The sequence below is a fragment of the Rhamphochromis sp. 'chilingali' genome (assembly GCF_963969265.1).
Source record: "Rhamphochromis sp. 'chilingali' genome assembly, chromosome: 22".
Taxonomy (NCBI): Eukaryota; Metazoa; Chordata; class Actinopteri; order Cichliformes; family Cichlidae; genus Rhamphochromis; species Rhamphochromis sp. 'chilingali'.
Window position 1 is genome coordinate 30,225,780 of NC_137950.1, and position 7,500 is coordinate 30,233,279.

Sequence of the window (7,500 nt, forward strand, 5' to 3'; positions counted from 1 at the left end):
ACTACGAAGTACGAGAAGTGCGGAAGTGAGAGGCTAGTGAAATGGGACGGTCTGGCAACCATGATACTAACCGCGAGAAACGTTTCATACAGCTTTGTGTGACAGAAATGAAGGAGAAAAATGTTTTGTTGGTCATTCATTTTTGTCATGTAGGGCTGCGTGTCTGAGCCCAGGACCCAATCAATGGTTCTGGTCTTGTGTAGGGTAACGCCCACTCCTTTCTACCGACGGTTGGTTCACCTGTTTAGAAGCTTCAACAGAAAGGCTGAGAGACCTAAAGTTAGAAAGCTCGTGTTAACTGAAACATTTTTACTTCCTGAACATTTACAGGTTCATCAGGTGGTTCTGACCCTGACCTCAGACACAGGGCATCTGCTGGGTTTCAGGCACGAGCAGCTGGTGAGACGTTGTCACAGAAACAAAGAGCTGTTTGATACCGAGGTCAGAGTAAGACATCTGGAGGACTTCATGTTCTCTCAGAGTTTCATCTTTATTATAATCCTGCAAACACACTTCACATTTGTGCTGTCTCTCTGCAGAGGCACTAATCAGACCCACAGAAGTCATCGTGTGTCCCTCACACAGATGTGCAGATCCTCTGTGCTGCAGCATGAATGCAGCTCCTCCTCCTCTTCTTCTGCTGGTGTTTCATTGATTCTTCAGTTTTCTCAGCTCCTTCTAACTATGATTCTGTTTCTTCTTCTAACATTTAAATTCTCATCACAGGCTGCTCCTCGCTCTTAAACATCTTAGAGAGAGAGGGGGAGAGAGAGAGAGAAAATGTGTGTGTGTGAGCGAGAGAGAGATGATCACAGCGTTAACATGTTTAATCAAAGAGCTCTGCAGGAGGTGAGAGAGAGAAGAGGAAGCTAATTAAGAGATGACACTTCATCAACTCACACACAGAGATTCAGACACACACACACACACACACACACACACACACACACACACACACACACAGATCTCCTATCAGATAATGTATACAGTCCTGCTGGCTGAAGCCTTATTATCAGACTATCTGCTCAGTTTCATTAAACACTTTTCTGTTGCAAAGATCTCGCTCTCTAACACACACACACACACACACACACACGCACACACAGTCCCCACAGAGGCAGTTCAATAACAGAAACATACTAATTAATACTAAAACTGACACACACTTTGTCTCTCACTGTTTATCTGTCCACTATCTCTGTGCTCGCTTGCCCTCGGCTCAGATAATTGCCTCAATGGCTGACATCATTACACAACTCTGCGTGTGTGTGTGTGTGTGTGTGTGTGTGTGTGTGTGTGTGTGTGTGTGTGTGTGTGTGTGTGTGTGTGTGTGTGAGTGTGTGTGTGTTATACTTCATAAGTTTGTGTGTTTGAAAAAATAGTGCATGTCCAAAGGCTGCACCGTGATGTTATTTGCAGAAAACCGGCCTTAAATCTCTAATCTAGCGCAAGACTCTTTGATCGGATGCAGAGTCATGTGACCTAAGATACCTGTGTCTTCTTTACCTGTGACAAACTGAAGACCTCAGGTGCTCAAAAATGATCTGATAAGGAACAAAGCAGCACTTCATGGATGAATGGATAGAGGGAGGGATGGTGCTCTTGTACATCACCAAGAGAGACACAGTGAAGCAGCAGCAGCTCTGTCTGCACGTTCTTGAAAGAGTAGTTGTCAAACAGCTAACAGATCATCTGCAGAGGTTTATTTGAAGAGTTTCAGTCAGGTTTCAGAGCTCATCACAGCACAGAAACAGCTTTAGTGAAGGTTACAAATGATCTTCTTATGGCCTCTGACAGTGGACTCATCTCTGTGCTTGTCCTGCTAGACCTCAGTGCAGCGTTGGATACTGTTGACCATAATATCCTATTAGAGCGATTAGAACATGCTGTAGGTATTACAGGTACTGTGCTGCAGTGGTTTGTATCATATCTATCTAATAGACTCCAGTTTGTGCATGTAAATGGAGAGTCCTCTTCACACACTGAGGTTAATTATGGAGTTCCACAGGGTTCAGTGCTAGGACCAATTCTGTTTACATTATACATGCTTCCCTTAGGCAGCATCATTAGAAGACATAGCATACATTTACACTGCTATGCTGATGACACCCAGCTCTATCTGTCCATGAAGCCAGATAACACACACCAATGAGTTAAACTGCAGGAATGTCTTAAAGACATAAAGACCTGGATGGCATTACCTTGGCCTCCAGTTGTTCTGCTTACAAGGAGTTGGAGTGCATTCTGTGTGGCTAACTGTCTCCAGTCTCCTCTTCTCTCTGGCTCCTCAGACACTCCTTCTGCCACCCATGGATTATCACGATCTCAAGGAGGTATTCAATAAAACAAGAGCCTTGTCACTACCCCCTCACAGGCCCTACGACTGCGCCATAGACCTGCTTCCTGGACCCCTCAGTCACCTGTCTAATCTCTCCCATCTGGAGAGAGAAGCCATGGAGAACTACATCCGTGAGTCATTAGCAGTGGGCATCATCAGACCCTCCTCCTTGGTAGATGCAGACTTTTTCCTTTGTTGGCAAAATGGATGTGGCTGTCTCTCCCTGTATTGACTTTAGAGGGTTAAACAACATTACAATAAAGAATAAATACCATTTTTTTGCTGGCAAAGTGTGGCAACATGGCGCCTGTGTTCGGCTTGGCCACTGTTGCTGCTCCGTGTGTTTGTCGACCGTTCCTGTGTATTGTTTTTTATCTTGAAGGTGTATTTGCTACTTAGATCTACAGTTCACATACTTTGTTGAGTATCAAAGTATGTATGGAAAAAACCTTTGACAGCTGGGAGAGCTACCACCAGGCTTTTGCTCCTCCATGTGTTTGCCCTCCTTCCTCTCCTAACTACCTGTTCTTGGCTCCAAGCGAAAACCAATCCAATTTTGATTCTGCCATGTCCCTGGAGCAACACTCTCATCTTGGCTTTCAGTATCCTTCAGATTTAATTTCAAAATCTCAGTACTGAGTTTTAAAGCTCTGAATTCTGATGCTCCTGCCTACATTTCTGATCTTTTAGAAGCCCACACTCCCTCTCGCAGCCTGAGATCATCTAATCAAAGGCTGCGATACTCCCACAAATACATTTTAAGACCAGAGGAGATCTTTTAGAGCGGTCACCCCGCTCAGTTTGTGGAATGCTTTGCCCCGATCATTACGTTGCCTTGATTGTATTTGTTCTTTTAAACAGCAGCTTAAGAATCATTTATTTAGATTGGCTTCTAACTAGATTTGTGCTGTTCACGTTTGATTGTGTTGTTTTATGTACATCTGTTTTATATTATTGTGAAGCACTTTGTGGTTTTTATCGTGTGAAGAGGGCTTTATAAATCAATAAAGTAAAGTACCTCTCATCAGCTTCTGACTCCATACATGAAGCCACTGTGTTCACCAAACTTGACCTCCTCATTCCATCAGGGAGGGCGACGAGTAGAAGACCACATTTAAACACACCTTTGGGACATTTGGTATACCTAGTAATGGCTTTTGGCCTCACCAATGCCCCCGCTAGTCCCTAGTAAATTACATTTTGAGTGACTTATTAAATATTGTTGTCATCTTGAATTTTTCTTTCTTTTTCTTTATTTTTGCATGTCCCGTTTGGTTCTTTAGCCATCAAAATTATTGTCTGAAGGCCAAGATGCCCAATGGTTTCACTTTACCAAGTGGATCATCACGGCCTTGCCGTATTGCTCCATTTGATTGACTTTGGTTACTATTATTACTTGTTACTTATTTGTTTTATTTTAAGTTATTAGAGATGGGCCAGTCGCACCATTAACATGCCTCGTCCACAACAGTTCAATTTCTGTGGTCCTCAGAAGCTCAAGTTGCATTCACCAAACTAAAGAAAAAAGCTCTTCACCACCGCTCCAATCCTGGTCCAACCAGACATCAGCAAACTTTTCAGAGATCGACGCCTCAGATGCAGGAGTGGGAGCCATTCTTTCCCAAAGGACCAGACCACAGGGTAAGCTGCAAACATGTGCCTTTTTCTCTCACTGTCTCTCCTCAGCTGAGCAGAACTATGTTGTGGGAAACCGAGAGCTGCTTGCCATCAACTTAGCCCTTGAGGAGTGACGCCATTGGTTAGAGGGTGCGGAGCACCCTTCATCATCTGGGCGGATCATAAAAACCTCACGTACTTAAGAACCGCTAAGAGACTCAATGCTTGTCAAGTCTGTTGGTTTCTTTTGTTCAGGAGGTTTAACTTTTCCATTTCCTATCACCCAGGTTCCTGCAATGTAAAAACAAATGCTTTATCCCGCGAGATTATACCAGACACCGGCCAACCTGAACCAGCCAACATCCTCCCAACCACTTGCCAGGTGGGAGCTTTCACTGGGGAATCAAGGCGATCCGCCAAACCCTTCAGGAAGAACCTAACCCTGGTAAAGGACACCCCGCCAAGCGATGCTATGTCCCCACTGCAGCCTGTTTGGCTGTCATTCCTTGGAGCCACACAGCAAGATTCACCTGCCATCCCAGAGCGAGTAGAACCATTTCCTTCCTAAAACATTACTTTTGGTGGAACACTTTGAAACAAGACTCCCTTGGGTGGAATACACTCACTCAGATCTACCAACAATTCACTCACCTCCTCTGCCACTGGTTTTTCTCTGTTTGAAACTTTTGAGATGAGATGATGTGATAGCCTTTATTTGTACATACAATCCGGTTGTTCAGTCTGACGTCACTAGCCGTGTCTGGGTCTAAACTCCGCTGCAGGTCCATATATCAAACGATCACTATGGCATTACTGAGAGTTGAAAAACTGTCTAAAGTCTTTCATCTTTAATAAAATGATCAGCGTTCTGCTCTACCAGGTGTAACAATTGAGTTTAACATCCAGGCATCCATGAAAACGGAATTTATGACATTTAACGGAGTTAGAAGTTAGCAGGGAGTTAGCTCGCTAGCTTCTATCTAAATACAATATAGCATGTCCTGACTGCGGGGTTTTGGAAACAAATTAAAACGTACAGCTCTGTTATCACTTCCAACATAAATGAAGACAGAAAACTAAACAGCAGTGACGTTTGTAGGGTTACTGAAGTTGGGCTAGCTGGTATATAATGATGTGCTACGTGACAGCTAGCGACACAGCTATGTTAGCATAATATAAACAAGCTAACTTTTTTTCCACTCGATAAAAGTTAACGTGAGTGTTCTCGGTGGTCAGGAACAAATGTAATCGCATGGCAGGATGCTGTAAAAGGACCAAACTTCAGCCAGGAGAACAACTGAGATAATCCATCCACAATACGAGGTTAGTCATTCATATACTGCTGCATGGGCTGGGCTGTAGTTACATCGTAAGGTTTTAAAAACTGAGCTTAAATAAATGATTAGTGGTAATAAAAGACGAGGGAGGTCAACAGTGATCACTGACTGTTTTAGGAGCTTTTTGAGATCAAATAGAAGAAAATACATAACATTAAACATGTTAACAACACAAAAGCCATATTAAACGCAGACTACTTTAGACCCGGAAGTAGGATTCGTCGCGTCATCACTGAACAACCGGATACACAAACATCACATTGGGGAGACAGGTCAGGCTAGGTAGCGAGAAAATTTTTTTTTTTAATGTGCAACACAGAAGGATAATACAGGAATGCACAGATATCAACACACCATAACACAATAAACACAGACAGCAACATGGGAAAGAGCTCCAGTGTGTACATCTGATCTGGGACCGCTGCAATCTTTCGACTGCGCCTCCAACTGACCCGATGTCCACATCAGAGGGGAGGTAAGCGTTGGAGGTGGCGTTGGATAGGGAGGGTGATGCATCAGTGAGTGCTTATCAGTATATGTATGTGTGTGCGTGTCCATAGTTCAGCTGAGACAGTGTCCTTCGCCCTGCCAGGCTAAGTAAACAGTCTTCCAGCCAACACAGGTGGCCTTGCATGGGATGGGAAGGAACAGACTCAACACAGTCGTTATCAGAGAGTTTTTGAAATGATGACCCCTTTTCAAAAAAGTTTTATTGAATTTGTTTTAATGTTTTGTGTTATTGCTTTGCACAGGAATTTGTCTTTGACCTATAAGACCAGACTTCACAACCTGGTGAAAGCGGCTGTTCAGATTTCAGGGAGGTCTCAGGTCCAGCTTGTGGGCTTTTATAACAGGCATGTGCTGAGGAAGGCAGCCTCGGTCATATTATGTTCAGACCATCCTCTCTTTAATGATTTTCAGCTGCTTCCCTCAGGTCGTCGGTATAAAATGCTTGCATTGAAGACCAACAGACATAGAGTCTATTCTACCGGCTGCTATTATCATGCTTAATAACACTAAACCACGAGTGTTGTTGCAATCACTACTGCGCATTGCACTTTGTTAATGCTACTGACAAAATTTGAGCTGTTCTCTCTCTTTTTCTTTTATTTGTTTTTGTTTGTTGTTTGTGATGTTTGATATATGGACAGTCTGCATATCAATTTCCCATTGGGGACAATAAAGTTACTGTTGACATATGCCCTTTTGAGATAGAGACAGTCATCAGCCCAGTAGGACTCAACTGCCCTTTTTTACTACAGGGAGTGCAGAATTATTAGGCAAATGAGTATTTTGTCCACATCATCCTCTTCATGCATGTTGTCTTACTCCAAGCTGTATAGGCTCGAAAGCCTACTACCAATTAAGCATATTAGGTGATGTGCATCTCTGTAATGAGAAGGGGTGTGGTCTAATGACATCAACACCCTATATCAGGTGTGCATAATTATTAGGCAATGTCCTTTCCTTTGGCAAAATGGGTCAAAAGAAGGACTTGACAGGCTCAGAAATGTCAAAAATAGTGAGATATCTTGCAGAGGGATGCAGCAGTCTCAAAATTGCAAAGCTTCTGAAGCGTGATCATCGAACAATCAAGCGTTTCATTCAAAATAGTCAACAGGGTCGCAAGAAGCGTGTGGAAAAACCAAGGCGCAAAATAACTGCCCATGAACTGAGAAAAGTCAAGCGTGCAGCTGCCAAGATGCCACTTGCCACCAGTTTGGCCATATTTCAGAGCTGCAACATCACTGGAGTGCCCAAAAGCACAAGGTGTGCAATACTCAGAGACATGGCCAAGGTAAGAAAGGCTGAAAGACGACCACCACTGAACAAGACACACAAGCTGAAACGTCAAGACTGGGCCAAGAAACATCTCAAGACTGGTTTTTCTAAGGTTTTATGGACTGATGAAATGAGAGTGAGTCTTGATGGGCCAGATGGATGGGCCCGTGGCTGGATTGGTAAAGGGCAGAGAGCTCCAGTCCGACGCCAGCAAGGTGGAGGTGGAGTACTGGTTTGGGCTGGTATCATCAAAGATGAGCTTGTGGGGCCTTTTCGGGTTGAGGATGGAGTCAAGCTCAACTCCCAGTCCTACTGCCAGTTTCTGGAAGACACCTTCTTCAAGCAGTGGTACAGGAAGAAGTCTGCATCCTTCAAGAAAAACATGATTTTCATGCAGGACAATGCTCCATCACACGCGTCCAAGTA